Source organism: Aethalodelphis obliquidens, unplaced genomic scaffold (genome assembly GCF_003676395.1).
Source record: "Aethalodelphis obliquidens isolate GAN/ISIS:26980383/991018 unplaced genomic scaffold, ASM367639v1 scaffold30, whole genome shotgun sequence".
Taxonomy (NCBI): Eukaryota; Metazoa; Chordata; class Mammalia; order Artiodactyla; family Delphinidae; genus Aethalodelphis; species Aethalodelphis obliquidens.
In genome coordinates, this window is record NW_020837974.1 from 19,831,724 (window position 1) to 19,854,780 (window position 23,057).

Sequence of the window (23,057 nt, forward strand, 5' to 3'; positions counted from 1 at the left end):
AGACTGGATTTTTAAATTATGCTTATAAGAGACACATCCTGAATATAAGGATTGAAAGCAAAGGGAAAAGAATATACATTTTTAAATGTTCTTCTTCCTTTCATTTTCAATCATTTTCAGTTTACATATTTTTTTCTTTTTCTTTTGTCTTTTGATCTTTCCATATCCTTATATTTAGGTTTTTTTTCCTTTTTACTTCCAGTCACTCACTGTCAACCACTTTCATGAGAGAGAGAGAGAGGCAGAGAGGCAGAGAGACAGAGAGAGAGAGAGAGAGAGAGAGAGGCAGTCTGGGAAAATCCCACATGCCGCGGAGCAACAAAGCCCGTACGCCGCAACTACTGAGCCTGTGCTCTGGAGCGTGCAAGCCACAACTACTGAAGCCCGCGCACCTAGAGCCCGTGCTCCGCAACAAGAGAAGCCAGCGCAATGAGAAGCCCACGCACCACAACTAAGAGTAGCCCCTGCTCAGCACAACTAGAGAAAGCCCACGTGCAAGAACGAACACCCAACGCAGCCAAAAATAAAAAATAAATAAATTAAATAAAATCATCTTAAAAAAATAAAAGAGGAAAATGCACAGTCATAATAGGAGGCTTGAACATAACTCCTTCGGTAACAGAACGAGCAAGCAAGATAAAAATCAACAAAGATACCGAAGACGTGAACAGCACAATGACACAACCTTAACCTAATTTACCCACATGAATACTACAACAACTGCAGAATATATATTCTTGACAAGTGCACAGAGAATATTTCCCAAAATTTCAAGAGGATGAAATGATGTGTGTTCTCTCACCACAGTGGAACCAAACTTAAAATCCATAACAAAAGATCATAAGAATATCCACAAATGTTTGAAAATTAAAGACACTTTTAAATAGCCCCTAGGAAAGAAGAAATCATAATAGAAATTCCAAAGCTTCAAACCTTGTGAAAGTCAGCTACAGCTGTGCTTAGAGGGAAAAGTTCATCTGAAAATCCATGATCTAAGTATCGCAAAACGTGAGAAAAAGAAGAGCAAATTAAACCCGTGCACTTTCCCATTGTGCTAGTTTTTTCCTCAAGTTCTCCTCCCCCATCATCTCCTGCCCTACCTTCTCTTCCTCCCCACACCCAACACCCACCCCAGCAAACCCAGACTGACAACCTGGTGTTTACCCTTCCACACCTTTCCCCCTGCAGTGACAATCACTTGGAAAGGAAGGGATCGGGAGAGTTATTCTACAAAAATGGAATCACATTGTACCTGTTACCCAGCAAAGTACTTTTCCTACCTCACAGTACATCTTGTCTATTTCTCCATGTCAATCAACTGAGAACTAACTCATTCTTTTCAAACTGCCTATTATACCACCGCATGCACGGACCACAAACTATTCAGCCACTCGTTCTTCCATCAACAGGTATTCAGGACGCTATTAGCTTTTTGCCACCACACAGATGCCATAAGTACTCTTGGACGTCCTTCCCAGAGCCCTCAGAATTCCCTGAACAAAGCCTAGACAATGGGAACCCTCACACTCTAGCGCTGAAGCTCTCAAACATTCTTCCTGCCACATGAGCATTTTGGAGGCTACACGCTCCTTTTCACGGGCATGCCCAGCATGAAACTCGGTTCCCCAAATCACAGGCTGCAAACTCTATTTCCTTCTTCCCTTATAAGCAAATGCAACCTAATGAAAGTATATCCAGGTAGGCTCGAGCAGGAAACAGAATTCAATTCAGATGGTTTAAGAGACTTTAATGAAGGAACTACTCAGAAATGTGAGGCCAGGGTTAAAGGAATCAAGAATGCACGGTGAGGCACCCAGAGACTAGCAATGGTGAATGTCACGGCCACTCTTAGGCTGAAAGGCAAAGGGAGGAAACAGTGTTACCAGAGCCCGGTGCACCCTGGAGCTGGGGCCCAGAGCAGGGGGATTGGGAAAGAACACCTCACCTTCTCTCTCCTTCAATCCTCTGGCCAGTGCTTCTTACTGCATGCACTCAAGCAGAAGCTAGAGGGCCCAGGTGATGCCCTCCGCAGGGGTTAGTCTCCTGAGACTCGGGGAAGAGCAGAGAGTGGATGGGGACTGAGGAATGCAAGTACTCAGCACAGCAGGCAATTGTTACTACTAATTGGTAAAAGGAGGGCATCACTCCAAGGCTGAGTGAGGGGCCAACCAGTTAACAGAGGGCACAGGGAGCTGCCCTCCTGGATATCAGGGTGGTGGAGGGAATGAAGGAAGGGGAGACAGCATGTGGCAGCACAGGGTGAGTTCACCCACAGGGGGCTGGTTACAGGGCGGGTTCTTGGCTTGCTGTGTGACCTCAGGCCAGTTGCTCAACCTCTCTGATTCCCAGCTTATTAGCTACAAAATGAGACTACTCGGTATCTTCCCTGCCTACATACTCCTATTTATGCCAGTGAAAGAATGAAAGTCTGTTTTTCCATTCTCTGAATGTAGACTTGGTCATGTGAATTGCTTTAGCCACTGGGACATCAGGCAGTGTGATATAAGCAGAGTCCTAAAAAAGTGCTTGTGAATTGAGGCTTGAGCTGAAATGCTCTCACTTACTGCTTTTGAGACGCCTATGACTACAACCACATGAACAAGCTAGAGCCAGCCTGCAGAATGGTGAGAAACACAAGGCTAGGTCAGCCCTGTCACTCCAGCTGACACTGAGCAAACCACCACGTGTGAGGCTGAGGCCATCCTAGACCTTTCAGCCCCAGACAAGCCAGCCCAGGTCAGAAGAACCTCCCAGCAGACTCACAAAATTGAGAGAAAGAATGTTTGTCCTTTTAAGCCCACTACATTCGGAGTGATTTGTTACACAGCAAAAACTTACTGATACAATTACTAATGAGATACTGGCAATACATCTCCTCCCCAATAGCAACACAGTGGTAGGTTGGAGTACCAGAGGTACAAACGGTGGGGCAATGCTCCAGAATGCCCCATGAAGCTTTCCATAGTGAACCTTCTCAACAGCATGAGTGTTTTCAAAGTCCAGTAAGCCTCAAATTAAAACAAAAAAAAAAGGAGGAGTGGGGGCTGCGGGAGATACAATCTAAATCTTTAGATTGCTTTGTCCCTCCAGGCTTCCTTTTCTTCTCTTTTTTAACAAATTGCCTAGCATAAAGAGTTCTTTTCTTTCTTCCCTCCCAGGAAGTTATTTACTTTTATGGGCTTCTTTTGGGAAATAAAAATCAATTTTGGCTTGCAAGTGATACATTTTACTCTCCCAATAATGAAAGCTAGAAAATTAAAGGCCCTAAGGAACAACCTCTCTGTACAAAAATGATGTTGAATGCAGCCCTAAGATTCTTGTGTGAACATTTTATAAATTGTGACCACTGTTTGCTGACAGAAACCTGGAAATCACTCACAGAAGACACAGAGCTACCGTGAGCGATGGCTTCATACCGGGTGGGCCCAGGCAGGCTCACACGCCCACAGAAAGGCACTCGTGCAGAACTTGATCTGTAATTCACAATTCTAGAAATTTGTATATAACAGGGGACTCCTGTGTGTGTGTCTAGGAAATCAGTTCATTCATTTATTCAACACATAATTAATGAGCATCTATTATGTGCCTAGACCTGGTGATACGATGAACAAGACAGACCAGAGTCAACGCCTTCAAGAAGCTTACAGTTCAGGGGAAAGATAAAGACATTAAACAGGGTGTCTTAAGTCAGGTTCCCTGAAAACAGACTGATGTGGAGACTTGTGTGTAGGGGTCTTGCTGGGTCTTACCCTTGGGACTAACCCCCGCAAGAAATGAGGGAAGCAGGACAGACAGAACAGAGGGAGGAGTGAAATGGCAACGCAGTCATAACAGACCTCACCCAATCTATTAGGGAGCTCTGAGGTCGGGATGTACTTCAGACATGTCCCCAGTGGACACGTCTGTACCCACCCCCCAACCAGAGACCAGTCCTTGGGTGTGGGCTGCGCCTGGACAATGCAGGTCTCTTCAGGGCAATTCCTGGAGGACTAAGCTGTGAGTCGTCAGCAGCCAGCGCTCCCCATGCCTGGGGCAGAAGTGCCTCAGTTATGAAAGGGGGATCTGGGTGGCGCCCCACACTACCCACTACAAGAGAATCATTGTAAGTGTGATGTGTGTCGTGAGTTCAGACTTTAGAGCAGGAGGCACCTGAAGTGGACCGAGGGTTAGCGGGTGTCACTGTGGTCTTTTCTAAGTGACATCTATAAAGGAGCTTGAGAAGAGTCCACTAACTCAAAGCTCTCCAGGTACTAGGCACTGTGAAGGTCCCAATACACACTCTCCTGGCACCCCTGCCATGACTCTGTGAGGTGTGTGCTCTCGCTGTCGGGCAGTTGAGGAAGCAGAGTCTAAGAGGGGCTGACTCACTTGCCCAGAGTCCCACAGCTGGCAGCTGGCAGAGCTGGGATTTGAACACCTAACTACGTGACGACAAAGGCCTAGAACCTCTTCTGCATACTTCCTGCCCCCTTTCCCAAGCATCCTGAGCCCTTCCTTCACGCATTCTTCCATTCCCACTACAGAAATGATTGAGTTTTTCTCATAAATGACTTTCTCTCAAGCTTCCCCTCCTGACCCCTTCCTTTTACAACCCACATCCTCTTAAGAGCTGTCCACACTTCTCTTCGCACCTCCCCTTCCTAACACCAGCATCCTGGCTTTTCCTCCCACCATGCCACTGAACAAGCACTGCCCAAATCCCTAAGTTAAATGACCAAATCGGGAGGCTGTCTCCGCGCTCCGCCTGTTCTCTCTACCGTTTCCCGTTGGCAGCACCTAACGGGCTGGCCACGTTCACTTTCTCTCTTTTTTTTTTATGTGCACCGTTTTTTTTAAGTCTTTATTGAATTTGTTACACTATTGCTTCTGTTTTATGCTTTTTGGTTTTTTTGGACACAAGGCATGTGGGATCTTAGCTCCCTGACCAAGGATCGAACCTGCACTCCCTGAATTGGAAGGCAAAGTCTTAACCAATGGACCTCCAGGGAAGTCCCCGCTTCACTTTCTTGAGCTCTCTCTTGTTTTGGTTCCCGGGACCCTCCACTCTCCTGGCTCCCCTTCCTTCTCTCTGAGCGCCATTTTTTTCTCTCCTTCACTGGTTCCTTGAAGTGGTTCCATTTCCCAGGGTCCCACCCACACTGTTCTTCCAACTCCCCGCCTTCTAATACCTGGCACACCCAACAGCTCTGGCTCCACTGTTAGGCTACTGACGCCTGAACCTCCGCTCTCGGCTCTAATTCCTCAGTTGGGTGTCTGGATATATAGATCCACCTACTGGACGTAGTCACCCACGTGAGCCCAAAACGTCGCAGACCCAGCTTGCACAAACCCAAGAGCATCGCCTTTCCCTCCGAGTGAGTTTCCTTGACTTCTAACCCTGACTGCTTATTGCTATGCACGCACCTTCCCGAGCCACAAATCTCAATTCATCCTTGATTCCTCCATCCTCTCCTTGACTCTCCACATCACCTGACTCTCATCTGTCCCTTTCTGCTGTCACTTCCTTAACTCAAGTGTGCATCTCCTCATCCATCCTCCTGAGATCCTTCTCCTTCACTGCCACCAGTGGTATCTAGATTAGGTAATTACCACCCCAAATGGCTCTTCAACTACCGAATAATGTCCAAAATCCCTAGGATGTGTGAACAATTCTGTGATATGGCATCGATCTGTCTTCACAGATACACTCTGTAGTCTCAACACCCCAGAAATCCAATGGCCCTTCAGGCCCAGGGTCTTCACGCATGCAGTCACTTCATCCTGACAGCCCACCATTTAACCCACTTTTCCACCTGTTTAATCACTTGTTCAGTAAACATTCACTGTGCATCTGTACGTGTCAGTTGTACACGAGGCGCTAGCACACAGTGGTATGAAAAATAAGACTGGCTCTTCCCTGCATCCAGGGAAGCAAAGAAGGTAAGAAGCAAAGAAACAAATAAACAACATAATAACAACACGGGACAAATATCAAGACAGTGTTAGACAGGGTAATGGGGTACAGGGACTGGGAGGGGATTCATTCTTTGGATAAGGCTCTGGGGTGCCCTTTCTGAGAAGGTAACATTTGAGTGGACAACTGAGGGGTGACCGGAGGCCACCACATGTAGAGCTCAAGGAAGAACAATCCAACTGAGGGAAGAGCAGGTGCAAGAAGGAAGGACACTCTTTTGGGGGAGCAGCGAGGAGGCTATCACGGCAAGAGGACAAAGGAAGAAGATGAGGTTGGAGGGAGAGGCTCAGAGAGAGAAGCAGCCCCTGCAGGCTCTCGGAGCAGGGCCAGGGGTCTGGATTTCAGTGGAAAGCTCTGCGAAGCCTTAGAACAGTTTAAGTAGGGGAAGGGCACTGTCTGATTTATATTTTAGAACGCTCCCTCTGGCTGGGTGTGAACAGTAGATTTCAGAGGGCCAAAGCCCATGAAAGTGTCTATTCATCTTTCAATGTATGAAACAGACGAAGCTCCCAGCTGAGTCCTAGCAGGGGTTAGTCCTTCCCCTCCAGAGCCAACTCCACTGCCTTTGCCTCTGTGCAGCCTTTCCCAGCCCCACTGGGTGGAATACTTCTCTCCTCAGCAGTCACCTCCCACAGGACTTGTCTTCAAGCTGGGTTATCACTTCACCCATGGCCCCTGATAGAGTCGCTTCTCTCTCCCTTGCTCTCTTAGTAAGTTGTGAAATACTCTGTGCGGAAGGGGTCATACTCATTCCCAGAGCCCTCTGGGTGTCTGGCAAATGGCCTCCCACACCGGAGAGACTCAAAGAACAATGGAAGGAGGGAAGGAAGTGGGGTGGGGGGAGGGAGGGAGAGAGGCTCAAAGAAAGTATGTTTGTGTTCCCCAGGAATGCTGCGCATTAAGAGCCTAGGTTTACAATCAGTCACATCTATATTTTAATTCAAGCCCCGCTGCTCACTAGCTGTGGGACTTTGGGCAAGTAAATTCACCTCTCTGAGCTGCACTTTCCTCGTCTGTAACATCAGAATAATAGTAGGAAAGGGATAGGTATTATCTCATAGGGTTGTGATGAGGATCTAACGGGACCAAAGAACACCAATGTCCCTCCCCTTCTCAAAAGTATACCTGTTTGGGATGGGCAGGGGTAGAGCAATCCAAAATGTGGCCCCGTGGCTATAGGACACTGTTGACAAGGTTCTATCTTCTTCAGATTTTCATTTTTAACAAACGTCTGTTGAGTGCTGACCATGAACACCAATGCAACCATCACCCCCTTTATATCTGCTATAAACAGCTGGGGAAAGACACATCCCATGTGCTCGTGGATGAGGGTTGAGTCTGGCCCCTGTCAATGTGCCGTGGACCCAAGAAACTCCTGAAACGAGGCCATGGAAACAGGCCTTTCACATTAACTTTCAGACCCCAAGCCTCAGTGAACAACCCACTCCCTGGAGACCTGGCAGGCAGCATCCCTGCTGAAGTGATCTGAAGACAAGGCATTTCAAGCCCAGGATCTGCCTACCCATCCATCACCCCCATCTAGGGGAACCTGTAGCCCACAAGCCCCAGGAGCTGCCTCTTGAGCTAATGATGAGCAGAGACAGTGATCAGCCCAGGTCAGTCTGATGACAGGAAGGCTGGATGGGAAGGCTGGGGAAATAATGAAAGCTCACTCGTCCCTCAGCTGAAGTCACCATTTCAATTCCTGAATCTTCAATTTGTCACAGTGGTTAAGGACTTCAGGGATCCAACATCAGTTCTGCCACCTCCTAGCCAAATGACCTTGGGCAAGTCAGTTAAGCTCCCTGGGTCTCAGTTTCTCCACCTATAAACGGAGATTAAATAAGTGTACTAATACAGGTAAAGAACTCTGCACTGTGCCTGGCACTTAGGAGGTCCTTGCTTTGTGCATTTTATATTTAGAGAGATGGTAATGATTTTGTCAAGGGAACTGCACTGTACAAGCCCCTGCAAAACTAGGAGAAATAAGCAGAAAGATACCAGGGAGCAGCCTTTGGGTCTACTGGCTCTTTGTGAATATACCCATGTGTCTTTCTCCACTGTTTCCTAATTTCTTGCGGTTTTGTTCACTTTTCTTTCCTTGCTTCAAAAGGCTGCTTGGATTGGGATTTCTTAAGCTACAAGCGAAGACAGTGGGTTAGACTGGAAGAAGAAATAAAATCAAAGGGTCATTGATCCTCAACTTTGGGGGGCAGGCTCTTAGCTCTTATTCCAAGTCCCCGGGGAGGCCCATGTTCTGAGCCGAGGCAGGCACCCAGCGAGGACCACGGAAGCTGGCGTGAGAGCCCAAATCCAGCCATCCAAGCCTGCGTCACGCAGCTCCACAGGGGGAGGAGGAACAGACAACAGCAGTCTGTTACCGCCATTTCCCTTTCCTGCCCCAGCCCTTCTCAGAGCCCAGCAGGCAGCTGATGGTAACTCGGAGTCTGACAGCCCGTGCAAAGCGCTCAGTCTCTCCGGCTTCCAATCACCAGGTATCTGAAGGGCTTGCGGGAGTAGTCAGCTTCTGCCCTCATTAAAAGCCCTTTGGTGGGCCAAAAAGATGATTGTTAAAGGAACTGCCAGGTTCATCAGCCTACTGACGAGGAGGCGGGCAGAAGTCCCCAGAGCTCTGACATCCCCACCCAGCCACGGCGGTCCCCTCATTTGCATCTCATTTGCATGGCATACTTAACAGGACTCCAGCTTACACTGTTGCACGCTGAAAAGAGGCTCTGCCGTCATGTCTGTGCAAATGAACAAACAGGGGAGTCCACAAAGCAAGCCCACACGACGGTCTCGGCCCTCCAGGAAAACAAGACCTCAATCGGACCACAGTGATGCGGGCAGATGTAGATGGCACTATTCTGGGACGGATGACCCACTAAATAAAGCCATGGTTACATCATGCACAAGGCCAGACAGGGAAAATTCCAAATGTTTTCAAGAAACTGTGTTAGAACGATTCAGGCTAATTGCATGCAAGTCTTGTACTATGAATGTCAAACTACACCAGCATCACATAAATGAGCTGTCAGAGATTTGGTCAGAGTTCCCACAGAAAAGAACATTTCCCCTCTCTCAGAATAGTTCCTGTTTGGTTTGACGGATGCACACACATCTCTCCTTGGCAAAGGTTTTCCATTTTATTGTCCAAAACCCACAGTTTCCCCCAGTACCTCTGAAGGATTACAGCATTGCCTCTCAGGATAATGTGGGTGCTAACATCTCTAATAAAGGCAGACCTGGGTTCAAATCCAAGCTCTGGCACTTACTAGCTGTGTGGCCTTAGCCAAGTCACTTAACCTTTCTTGAGCTTCAGTTTCCTCCTCTACAGAATGGAGAAAATATTAGTCTCTGTCTCACAGGAATTAAATGATGTATTGCATGTAAAAGTGCTTGGTACAATGCCTGGTACCTCTTACAAAACAGAAAGTCAAGAGGTACTTATAACTGAGGAAACAAGATATGGAGCTGTAAATATACAATCGGCTGTCTGTATTTCCAGACACGGGTGGGGGAGGGGAGCCGACTCTAAGGGATTTGAGCAGCGGTGGACTTTGGCATCCACCAGGGGTCCTGGAACCAATCTCCGCAAATACCAAAGAACCATTAAAACTACTAGAGCCACAATACACTCCTGGAATCCATTATTGTGGCTCAAATTCCTTACAAGGGATTACAAAGACTTCGGCAGCTGCCTTCACGTTACCTCTGTCTTCCTCTCCTGCTCTCCCCACCTTGGCTCACTCCACTCAGACTCAGGAGCCTCCTTGCTGCTTCCTCAACCTTGTTGAGCATGCTAATGCCACAGGGCCTTTGCACCGACTGTTCCTCTGCCTGGAATGCTCTTCCTCCAGGGAGCTGCATGACTCCCTCCTTCATCTTCAAAAGTCTTTACTCAAATGTCCCCATCTCAGTGACACTTTCCCTGCCACCATTATCTAAATTTGCAAGTCCTGTCCCCTCGCCCACACTCCCAATCCTCCTTTTCTGCTTTATATTTCTCCTTAACACTTACCATCTGACATACTGTATATTCTACTTCTTTACCTACTTTATCGTCTGTCACACACACTACAACAGAGGTCCAACGGCAGCCTGCAGGCCAAATCCAACCCATCACCTGTTTTTGTAAGAAAGTTTTAGTAGAACACAGCCATGCCCATTCATTTACATATGGTCTGTGGTCACTTTCATGCTGCAGTGGCAATGCTGAGTAGCTGTGACAGCAACCATATGGCTGCAAAGTCTATCTGGTCCTTAACAGGGAAAGCCTGTGGAGCCTTTGCACTAGAATATAAGCTCCATGAGGGCTGGGTTGTCTTGTTCTCAGGCAAATCTCAATGAGCAGTCAGCGCCTGACACCTACAAGATGCTCAATAATATGACCCTTTTGCTGAATGAGAGAACCAGAAGTGGCAGTACACCTGTGCTGCAGGTATGTGGAGGAGGGCACCAGAGGGACGGTGTCAGCGAGCTAAGTCCGGCTCAGGAAGTTGGAGCCATGAAGCAGTGAAGTGAAATAGTGACAGAGTATGTCATTAAAACATAGAGCTCAGGCTTCCCTGGGGGCGCAGTGGTTGAGAGTCCGCCTGTTGATGCAGGGGACACGGGTTCGTGCCCCGGTCCGGGAAGATCCCACATGCCGCGGAGCGGCTGGGCCCGTGAGCCATGGCCGCTGAGCCTGCGCGTCCGGAGGCTGTGCTCCGCAACGGGAGAGGCCACAGCAGTGAGAGGCCCGCATACCGCAAAAACAAAAAAACAAAAACATAGAGCTCAAGTACAAGAAGAAAGAATTTCAAATGGTGTCCTCCAAGGCAGTAGTGCTCAGAGCATGGTCCCCTGGAGGGATGATACATCGGCATCTCCTGGGAACTTGCTAGAAATTCAAATTCTCAGGTGTACCCCAGATCTGCTGAAGCAGAATCCCTGGGGTAGGACACTCTGTGGGTGATTCTGGTCTCAGAAGCACCACTCTGAAGAGAGGAACTGGGGGTGGGAGAGGGCACGCTGCTTTCCATCAGAGGCTCTTCAATGCATACGGGGTTTTTAAACTCTGTACCTAAACGAGTTTGATAATACCATTCAATAAAAAGTTTTAAATGTATTAATCACAGCTTTTTACTTTCTGTGTTTCTGATGCTTTGACATTCGGGGCCTTGCTGACCCCAGAAAGACCGCCCTTCCCAAGGCTGGCCAATTCCCAGAGATACTAAAATCAGCTGCGAGTGTATCTTTCAGAAGCAAGCAGCCAATCCAGAGCCCATGCCTCCAACCATCTCCTTTATGGAGCTCTTGCACTCCAGGCCACTATTCCCCTGCACTAATCACACCAGGGCTGGACACCCAGAGACAGTCCCTTCTCTCTAGAACCCGCTGATGTTAGTGAGGGGACACACAGCTCTGTCATGTGGTGTTTGAAATTGTGGTTTGTGGCTTAGGGATTAGATAGCAAATGGCTGAAGGAGTTGGGGCAGCTTCACCTGGGAACTGAAGGATTCTGGGGCTTCAAATGAGTAAGAAGCTGTCGGCACACCTGTACTGGGTGACCCAAGAGATGACACTAGCAGAAGCTTCACGAGGTTAATTAATATACCCTTTGGTAGCCCGACGTGTCTGGCTTACTGGATTCCCAACCAATGGCACCCTGCCTGCCTGGACCACTCACTGCTCCTCCTCTGACCTCCCAGCACACCGTTCCCATCCCCAGCTTCTCCAAGCTTGGGTAAGGTCAAATTCCTCCAGTAAATCCCTTGTTCCATTGTCTGCGTGGTGACTTTGATTCTCTGAATGATACGGGAGGCTTGCAAGGCCCAGCGCCCATCCAGGTGGGAAGCTGGTTTTCCCATGAAGACCTGCTCCTCCCAGAAGCTCAAACCACCTTGTATCTTGATGTTTCCCCGTGTAACCTGAACACCTTTTTATTTTTAAGTGAAAACGCTTTCTCAAGATACTGCTATGAACTCTATTCTATCCCTCTCCCTCTCACCTTCTGGATGCCCTCAGTTCCACCAACTTGAGCACCCAGGGAGACAGGATGGGGTAGAGGTTAGGCGCACAGCCTCTGGAATCAGCCCGGCTTTGAACCATAGATCTGCCACTTCATGACTGTGCAACTTTCAATGAATTACTTAACCTCTCCAAGCTGCAGCGTCTTCACCTGAACGATGGGGGTGAAACCTCAAAGGCTGGAGGTGAGCATGACATGCGATGCTTCCCTTAAAGCACCTGGCACACAGTAAGTGCTTAGTACATGTTGGCTGCATATATAAGCGGAACGGTGTCTTAAAGTGGCAGGCTTAGCAACCAGGTCCTCTGAACTCCTCAGCTGGGCAGGTACCCCCTCTCGGGCCATTTCAGGGGAGCCAAATGCCTCACTTCCTCATCAAAGAGGCAGCTTAAGTGTTGTAAGTTTTCCAGGACATATGGTACCCAGGAGGGTAGTAACAAGACAGAAAACAACAGCTGACATTTATCCGGGGTGCCTCTGACCCCTCTCTCTGCCTGCCCATTACAGTCTCCAAGACGCTGGACTTCTCACCCAAGAAACCATGTCCTGAAAACATGCCACTTTGGGAGGAAATAAAAAGCTCACTAAACAGGAAACTCCAAATTTGGCAAATCCAGCAAAAATCAGCCAGGGAACTTGGAAAGGGTTGGGTAAACCACGCCGACCAGACTAGCGGCAAATACGTATGGCGTCCCGAGCCTGTCCCAGGTGGTGGTCTAAACGCTTGTACGCACAGCCTGTGGGATTCCCACAGCCACATGGCCCTGAGGTGGGTACTTCCACCACCTTCACCTTGTCCTCCTGAGCCATCCAGGTATTCCTTACCTTCCAGGCAGGAAGGGAGAGCCCCTGGCCCTACCACAGGCTTTCCCCATTGGTCCACCTCTCACAACCTAGGAACTCAGCCAGCCTCTTGCGCAGGTCGTGGACAACGAAGCCAGCCTTTCTGCAAACAGGCAGGCTGACCTGAAGGACTGGCATCATCTCAGCCTCGCAGCCCAGCAGATACTGGCTCGAACGCTCCTGGAGGAGAAAAATGGGCAAGCGGGGGGGTACTGGGAAAACGGAGCCCTGGGAAGCAACGTCTCCATCCGCGCAGGGCAGCCGGGCCCTGTACCCACCACTTCCTCCTCGGTGGCCTGGGGAGAATCACTGTAACAGCGGAAGTGGTGCTTGTGCGTCCGCGGCACGGCCGGAACCCAGGAAGTGTTTCAGAAAAGGGAGCTGCTGCTGGTGTTACCCCCACCCCCAAGGAGGGACAGAGGTGGTGTTCAAGAGCCTCGTGCTCTGGGACCGACATGGGTTCACGTCCCAGCTCCACCCCTTCGGAGCTGTGGCACTGGAGCAAGTCATAAACCTCCCTCTCTGTGCCTCAGTGTCGTCACCTGTAAAATGGATGTGATATTAGTAACTCTCCCACAGGGCTATTGATAGGATTACATGAGAACACTAGGAAAGTGCTAGCCCTCGGCCTTATTTTATTTCCTTCATAACCTTTATCACATAAAAAAGGATTCTGTTTGCTCAGTGGTCGTCTCCCATCATCAGAAAGAACACAGATGTTCATTGCAGCTCTATTTACAATAGCCAGGACATGGAAGCAACCTAAGTGTCCATCAACAGATGAATGGATGAAGAAGATGTGGCACATATATACAATGGAATATTACTCAGCCATAAAAAGAAATGAAAGTGAGTTATTTGTAGTGAGGTGGATGGACCTAGAGTCTGTCATACAGAGTGAAGTAAGTCAGAAAGAGAAAAACAAATACCGTATGCTAACACATATACATGTAATCTAAGAAAAAAAAAAAAGGTCATGAAGAACCTAGGGGCAGGACAAGAATAAAGACACAGACCTACTAGAGAATGGACTTGAGGACATGGGGAGGGGGAAGGGTAAACTGGGATGAAGTGAGAGAGAGGCATGGACATATATACACTACCAAACGTAAAATAGATAGCTAGTGGGAAGAAGCCGCATAGCACAGGGAGATCAGCTTGGTGCTTTGTGACCACCCAGAGGGGTGGGATAGGGAGGGAGGGAGGGAGACGCAAGAGGGAGGAGATATGGCGATGATATATGTATATGTTTATGTATAGCTGATTCACTTTGTTATAAAGCAGAAACTAACCCACCATTGTAAAGAAATTATACTCCAATAAAGATGTTTAAAAAAAAAAGAAAGAAAGAACACAGGACACAAGAGCAGGCGTGGTCTTGTTCACGATGGTAAGGTGCCCGGCACACAGGACGCACCTGACGAGTGTTTACTGAAGAAGTAGAGGAAGCAGGATTCGAACCCAGGCCTGACCCCAAAGCCCTTGCACAAGCTCTGGGATCTCAGACTATATTAGCCTGTATATTGGACTACACTGTACAGACTTGCCTCCAGTCAGTGAGAAAAGCAGGTGGAGCTAGTGACTGAAAGGCAAGGTGTGCCTTCTCCCCCTGCGGCAGGAGACAAAGGCACAGCAGAGAAGGGCTCTGGTCATTTTCCACGAGCCAGGGGCTCCGTGCTGCGTGAGGACTATTTCAGGGGATGTGGGGAGGTTCAGGCGGTCGACAAAAGGGGATTCTGGCCCCTGAGATACTAACACCAAAGCTTCACGACAGGCGAAATGTCATGGCCAAGGTGGGCTGGGAGGCACACACCACCCAGCCTCCACCTGTGGCCGTCCCTGCAGAAGCAGAGCAGGTAAAGCCTGCCATCTAGTGCACGAGGCGCATCCTGTTTCACTGAGATTGTCCGCCAGCAAGGGGTATGGGATTTTAAAGCGCACACAGAGAGAGACCTTCAAGACGGCAGAGGCGTGAGACGTGGAGATCACCTTCCTCTCCACAAATACATCAGAAATACATCTACACGTGGAACAACTCCTACAGAACACCTACTGAACGCTGGCAGAAGACCTCAGACCTCCCAAAAGGCAAGGAGCTCCCCACGTACCTGCGTAGGATACACAGAAGCCACCACACCCAATTTGATTCACTGTTTTCAATAACTGCATAATACCTCATAAAATGGATATTAGCCCAATTAGGCTGATTCCAATTCTTTGCCACTGCAAAGAAAACATCAATAAACATGCTTATTCCGGATGTTATTTCCTTTGATGCTAGTGATTTACTTCAATAGGATAGATTCCCAAAAGGGAAATTTGAGAATCAAAGTGTGTATATGTATATAGTTTTTAATAGAGATTATCGGACCACTTCCCCCAAAGGCGGTAACAAGTCACAGCCCTGCAGGTCCTGGCAGGACCCCCACCAGTGCCATTCAACAGGCATTTAGGAACAATGACCGCGTACCCAGCACATCTCGAGGTTTGGGTGCCTCAGACAGCGGTCTGGGCTTGACAGTTCTCACAAGACTTAAACACTCAGGGAACAAGAAAAGGAAAACTGGGTAGAAAGACTTTAGCTCCCTCCATCTTCTCAAGTCAACTCCACCTCCTTCAGTGTCCACACACCAACTACCACCTCCCAAGTCAAAAGGCTTCCCGTGAAGGGTGGGCAGGGGATTCTTGCCCTGGCCTCAGCGGTGTGCAGACAACTATCTATAATGCATTGAGAAAGATGGTTAGAGTTCCATAGGTAGAGATAGGATTTAACTCAACTTCATTACAAAAACACTAAAGAGAAGCAAAATAACATGGGTGCCTTGCTAAGGTTAAGGGGATGTGCTCTCCAGTGAGTACACAATGAAGTGGTTTGAACAAATCTATTTTACTACGTTACAATTTACACCCCCCCCCCAAATTTAACAACTATCAAGCGTAATATAATCTAAAAGATCTTAGGTTCCCTGGCGCCCTAATTCCCAGAGTCCGCGGAGGTGCGGGGCATGCGTGTCGGCATACACGGGGATTGCTCTGAGAATGGTGTTCACAGCTTTCACCAGATCCTCAACGGCAGCTGTGACATCAGAAAAAGAGGGTTGGGCCCTCCTGGTGGCGCAGTGGTTGAGAGTCCGCCTGCCGATGCAGGGGACACGGGTTCGTGCCCCGGTCCGGGAAGATCCCACATGCCGCGGAGCGGCTGGGCCCGTGAGCCAATGGCCGCTGAGCCTGCGCGTCCGGAGCCTGTGCTCCGCAACGGGAGAGGCCACAACAGTGAGAGGCCCACGTATGGAAAAAAAAAAAAAAAAGAGGGTTAACGTGATAGGAGATAGGGTAATACACCTGTCAAAACTTAGCCATTGTACACTGAAGATGTGTGCATTTCATGGTATGTAAATTTGACCTCACAAGTTTAAAGAAATTGTAAATACGTTTTGAATTCTTGTTGATGATGTGCAGGCTGAAGTGTTTCGGGGGAACTGAATTGATGTCTTCAACCTACTTTGAAATGTGTCAAAAATAAGACAAACTGATGGATGGAGAGCGAGATGGATGGACACGTGATTAAGCAAATGTTAATGGCAGGATCTAGGTGGCAGATAAATGATTGTTCACTGCAAAATTCTTTCCACTTTGCTGTATGCTGGACATTTTTCATAATAAAATGTTGGGGGAAAAATACTAACCAGTAGTATAATAAAGGAGTGGGAAATCCACAAGAACTGGGCCCTATCCCCACTCCAGGATGTGCGGCCTTGAGAAGTTATTCCTTTTTCTGAGCCCCCGTGACTCACCTGTTTAACGGGGGGGAGAAGGGGATAACTGTTGCTGTGATACCTTCCATTACGGACAGCGATGGTGTTGTGGTTTCACTTTGTTCTGCAAGATCTGGGCATCTCGTGAAAGAGATTCTTATATATAAAATAGATAACTGATAAGGACCTACAGTAGAGCACAGAGAATACTCCGTAATGACCTACATGAGAAAAGAATCTTAAAAAGCAGATATATGTATATGCATAACTGATTCACTATGCTGTACAGCAGAAACTAACAAAACATTGTAAATCGACTATACTCCAATAAAAAAAATTTTTAAAAAACAAAAGATTTTGGGGGGAGGAATGGCTTTGAATGCAAAGCCTGCCCCCTAGTGGACCCTAGTGGCCTAGCTTGTCTTTTTTTTTTTTTAATTGAAGTACTGTTGATTATCTTTTTGAATTATAGTTTTGTCCTGATATACACCCAGGAGTGGGATTGCTGGATAGCTTGTGGTCATTTTATATCCCTGCAACTGATGCATGGCTGGGTAGTATTTTGAGATATTAATCCGTCTGGGTTTTTCTTCATTACATTTCCTTTTTCTTCCCTTCTTCCCTTTCCCCTTAAATCAGAGAGCTAAGCAATTATACCCCAGTAAAGATGTTAAAAAAAAAAAAAATCAGAGAGCTATAGCTCGGGGAAGGATGTGACAGGCCAAAAAGCAGAAATAGCCTTCAGGTCACTCTGGCTCTGTGTTCCAAATTCCCAAACCTCTGAGGTTTTAAAGAGGAAATGGACAGAGCGTGTCTGAAAAAAAACTCGAAGGGCAGTGAATGTAACCTGACAAGAAGGAAATTCTCCATGGCAAACAAAAGGAAGAAAGATGAGAAAAAATTCCAAGAGTCCTAGGGAATTGCCAAGACCCTAGGTTGTGATGTTTGTTCAGGAAAAGAGATTTGTCTTGCCCCCTGTTGTATCCCAATGGTCTAGAACATGCCTGACAAACAATGGAAATTCAATACCTGTTGTTGAATGAATAAGTGAATGATTGGCAGAGTGAGCGAACAGATTCTACAGGAGCTTATAACTAGAACGTAGGGAAGGGAAGTCACACTCAACAGCTAACAGCCTCCCTCAACCCCTGCCATTTTTCCAGCCTCCAGGCTTTTGTGCACCATTTTCCCTCTGCCTGGAATGCAGCATCATGGTGAGACTGAGGGCCATCGAGCTGAACTGCCTGGGCTTAGATACGAGACTCACCACTTACTGTGCAATTCTGGGAAAGTTAGTTAACCAACTCTGTGCCTCAGTTTCCTCACAGGTAAAATGGGGATGATAGTAATACCTACGACAGGGGATTGTTCTGAAGATTAATGAGTTGATCTGTGTAAAGCTCCTGGCGTGTAATAAGAACTCAATAAACAGAGCGGATACTTTCTTATGTACCCTGACACAAAGCTTGCTCCACCCAGATAACACCTATACATCTTACAGACTCAACTCTGCCATGGCTTCCTTCAGGAAGCTTCAGGTGCCCCTCTGAGGGTTCCCATGGTACCATCTCACCATCTGCCACACTGCAATATAATTATCTATGTCTATCCCTCCCACTAAGCTGTGAGCTCCCCGAGGGCAAAGATGAGATCTCATTTGTCAATGGATACAACCTGGTAGTCAGGCCTTTCCTGAATGAATAAATGAATGAATGAATGAACATCTGTGCTTACTGAGCCCATCTCACCTTCCTACCTATAACGTGCCACCTTTCTCACACTGTAAACGCCTAAACACCAAACTACCCCCACCTCCCACTTCATCCCTCAGGTACACCATACCTGGGCCTGCCCTCTGCTCTTCTGGTCTTGTCCTGCCCTATTGGTCATGGAAGGAAGATACCCAAGTAGAAGGGCCCTCGTTGGTTTCCTTGAACTCTTCCCCCCCTTGTTAGGGTCTCCGTGATGGGCAGAACCTTTTCTACCTTGAAACAGTTCTTTACATAACAAGAGGGGCTTCTCTGAGCCTTCAACATCAGTTTCCTTTCTCCTAAGAATGCTTTTAAAACTTCTTTTGGAACCTGGTGTACAGGTGGATGCAATCCTCAGCCTTTCCCAATAGCCCGTCAAGGATTTATGTTCCTCTGGTGCTCTTCTTTTGATGTGTGGATGTCAGATCTTGGGAAGGATTTAAGTACAAAGTATTGGGAGTTCCTAAGTCTTTCTGGGAGATGCTTCAGTCTGAGAAGGTTGTGTACAACATAATACATTGTAAGAACACTGAATGGGTGTCCCAAAGAGAAACATTCAAAACATTGCTCCTCTGCTATTTTTAAGAACAGCCCCAGTTTTTGTGAGATAGAACTATGGATATGGTTAAGGATTTGCAGACTGCTGCAATGCAGATGGAAATGTTAATAATGGGATATTAGTTGCTATGTTAATAGGGAGATACTGAATTGAAAAGGGGTATTTTATATACAAGGACATGGGCTTCATAACCTCCAGGAGCATTTTACAACTTTGATCAGGGCTTCTGATTGTACTGCCTCCCCTCCACGGTAACACAGGGCATCATGATGTCCACATGATTTCCTGTGATTCCACAAGTCCCACTGTTCTGTGTCTTTTCTACATTATCCAGGGAATGAGGGTAGTTATGGCTCCAAAGGGTGAGTCCCAGTCTCAGTAATACCTGCTGTTGACCTTGGACCTGGTCCTTGGAATTTTCTGCATGGCCTCCTTCTTTAAGGATGATGGTGTGAATTGGATTATCTGCTGAACTTTAGCTCCTCACTGTGGAAGGCACTGATTTGGGGACCATCTGTGAGTTCTGGTATCCATCAGGATCCTCTAGTGGCATCTCCTTCACACATATATCCACTGATTCCACAAATATTTAGTGATGTCATCACACTAGGTGCTGGGATACAGTGGTGAGTCAAGACAGACACAGCCCTGCCCTCACCAAGCTTAAAGCCCAGAGGGAGATGCAGACACTCATCAACCCAACATAAAACCACAACTGACACAAGTTCAAGTTCAGGATACCATGAATGTCCACAACAAAGGGAGGTCCAGGGAAGCTTCCCTGATTGTAAGAATGAGCTGAGACCTACAGGAAGAGGAAGAGTAAACTGCTGAAAGAAGACAAAAGGGCAAACACTCCAGATGGAAGGAAGAGAGTATGCAGATGTCCTATGGTGGGTGGCAGCCTGGAGGGGATGAAGGATTAAAGAAAAGCAAGGAGACAGAGAATAGATAATGAGATTACCATGTCACAGTTAGTCTGTCCTAAGGGCAATGAGAAACCTGTGATGAGCTTTTTAAAGAAAGAGAACTGATTGGATTTCCCTTCTGAGTTTGACCTGCAAGACCCCTGACAGCAGATATAAAGCCAGGATTTCATGAGCCAGAGATGAGGAAACCTTCAGATCTTTCAGAAGCACCGGTAGCCTGGTGCCTCTGGAGATAGTGGGATTTCAAAGAGCATGTGGCAAGTACCAACACTGGACGTGCCTCTACGGTCTGAATGAAGTGGGGCAATTCAACACCACAGGTCACGTTTGGCCTCACACTGCTGGGAAGGGCTCTCTTCTCTCTGATCTGTCTGGCTGAGATCAAGGAGGAGGGCCTGGAGTCCCAACAATGAAACCAGAAGGATGCTTGGGAGATCAGAGTATACCCAGGAGACCCAGACCCTGCCAGCTCCCCTCCACTCGGGCCAAGGCCCCCAGCTCCCGGCTACCGTGAGTGTTGGCTGTTAATGGCTCACAGTTGCCCCATGTCCAGATAGCTGCCCTCAGTCTCACAGAAGCCATGGATTCTGGGAGGTACCGTCCCACTTTCAATCCCAGTAGCCTGGAGCAAAGACTGACCGTCTTAGCCAGCCAAGGCTGCGGAAATAAAATACCTCAGACTGGGTTACTTAAACAACAGATGTTTATTTCTCACAGCTCTGGAGGCAGGAAGTCCAATATCAAGGTGCAGGCCAATTCGGTTCCTGGTGAGAGCCCTCTTCCTAGCTTGCAGGTGGCCACCTTCTTGCTGTGCCCTCATGCGGCCATAAAGCCACCAAGCCCATCATAAGAACCCCACCTTCATCTAACTCTAATTAGCTCCCAAAGGCCCCACCCCCAAACACCATTTCATTGGGTTAGGGCTTCCACATGTGAATTTTAAGGGGACACAATTCAGCCCATAGCAGTGTCTCACCCTAACAGAACAGCCCTCTTGCCTCGAGGAGGGACTGACCCTGTGCTATAATCTGTGGTCCAGGACTCCATGGGATCCAGCTATAGCTGGTCTTCAATGGAGACCACACTCTCACTCAGCTTTTCCCTGCTCTATCCTCACTCCTTATCTTATGAGCAGCCCCGGTAAATCACTTGAACAAAAATCTCCATCTCGGCTCTGTGTTTAGAGAACTGCAGTCAAAGCATCAGGGTCTTCTATCATCAGTCAATCAACGATCCCACACCAGGTACTGACCGTGCCTGGAACGGTGAGGAGGCAATAGCAGGGCACAGTGACCTGCAGACAGGAGGCCCAGGGGCTCATCCTGCTCTGCACGAGACATCAGGCAAGTTGTCCAACCTCACCGAGTCTTAGTTTCCCCTTCTGTATGTTGGCAACATCACTATCTCCATTGGATGAGTCAGTACCAAAGCACTTGGAAAACCACAAAGTGCTCTTAGTATATTGGTAGCTATTCAGTTAGTGCTAGCAGAACCCTGAACATGCAGATATTCTGTCCTTAACTTTAAGGGAGTCCTAACTTTTCTTCCTTCCCCTTGCTATGGGTTGAATTGTATCCCCTAAAAGATGTGTTCAAGTCCTAATCCCAATACATATGAATGGGACCTTGTTTGGAGATAAGGTCTTTGCAGATGTAACCAAGTCAAGATGAGGTCATACCAGATTAGGGTGGCCCTAATCCAATGCCTGGAGTCCTTAGAAGAAGAGGAAATTTGGATGCCAAGACACACAGGGAAGAACGCCATGTGATGATGGAAGCAGAGATTGGAGGGACGCAGCCACAAGCCAAGGAGCCCCAAAGACTGACGGCAACTACCAGAAACTAAGAGAGAGGCATGGAACTGACTCTCCCTCAGAGCCCTCCTGAAGGGACCACTTTGCCCGCACTTTGATTTCAGACTTCTAGACTCCAGCCTCCAGAACTGTGACTGAATAAATATCTGTTGTTTGAAGCCACTCAGTTTGTGGTACTTTGTTACAGTAGCTCTAGGAAGCAAATATACCACACCCTCATTGGGATTGCCTGAAAATCGTCAGCTTGTGATCAAGATATAAGACAGTGTATCTGTGATTGAGGGGGAAGACTTTGACCTCAAATTGGAAGAGACGTTGTATTGTACCACGTGAAACAAAGTGCCCAGGAAACACACATAAGAGGTAATGCAGCTAAACCACGGAGGGAATAAATAAGGTATTGGGGGGAGAGTTAGTGCAGGGAACTAAACCAAAAAGTAACCTAGTATATCACGATAGTGAACAGACCTAGGTGATGCCGTGTGTGACTCTCTAAGCCTGTTTTCTGAGAGAACGATACTACTACTTAGCTCATTAGAGATACTGAAAATTTTTAAACAAGATATTGCCGTAAGTGCTTTGCAGAGTGATGAACACACTTAAAAACTCAAATGTTAGCTACTTTTGATGTAGCTGACTGGATGACGGTGATGACTACAAATGGTGTGAGCTCTCAGAAGCACAACTTCTCTGAGCCTCAGTATCTTCATTCATAAAACAAGTATAATAGATATTTCACAACGCTGTTTTGAGCACTGAAAGAGATAACATGTAAGTCTTTTCTATTTAATTGAAATATCATTGACATATAACACTGTGTAAGTTTAAGGTGTACGGATGTGTTGATTTGATACATTTGTATATTACCATATGATTACATCCCTGGCATTAGCTAACACCTCTATCACCTCAAATAATTATTTCTTTTTTGTGGTGGGAACAATGGATGGACCTTGAGAGCATTATGCTGTGGTTTGGTTTTGAGCGCTGTGCATTGAAGGCTGGCTGGCCCTAGCAACATCTGAGCCAGTGTAGTTCCTAGAGAATAACAGTAGAGGGCAGCAGGGTCTCATTTTTGCCCCTCCAGCCCAGGAAGCTTAGACAGTGGGGAAACCAGCTTTTCGTGAGGCTTTTCCTCCTTGGGGGACCCTCAAGCATTTCACTGGGAAGAAGTCATGTCAGCCATTGCCTTCCTTTCAGAGGAAAAAACAATTCAACGGAATACATGTTCCGTAAGAGCCCACTGGGTGTCATGAACCTCAGTTTAAAACAGGGATTACATTTTACAGGGCTATCTTTCAACTTTTATGTGGTGTAGGCTCAGTGCTTCAGAGCTGCTGAACCATTCCAGGGCCTCAGACCAATTTTTGCAAAATCAATCCCTTCTATGATCAATTTCCTAAGATATCAAGTCAAAAAACCTTGTTTAAATTAACAAATT

The 23,057-nt window shown here is 47.4% G+C and overlaps 1 protein-coding gene across 2 annotated transcripts in view; it reads right to left on the reverse strand.

Moving 5' to 3' along the window:
• PRKCB (protein kinase C beta) overlaps nt 1-23,057 on the reverse strand; it is a 311,495-nt gene that overhangs the window by 119,389 nt on the left and 169,049 nt on the right. The gene's annotated exons all lie outside the window — the stretch shown is intronic.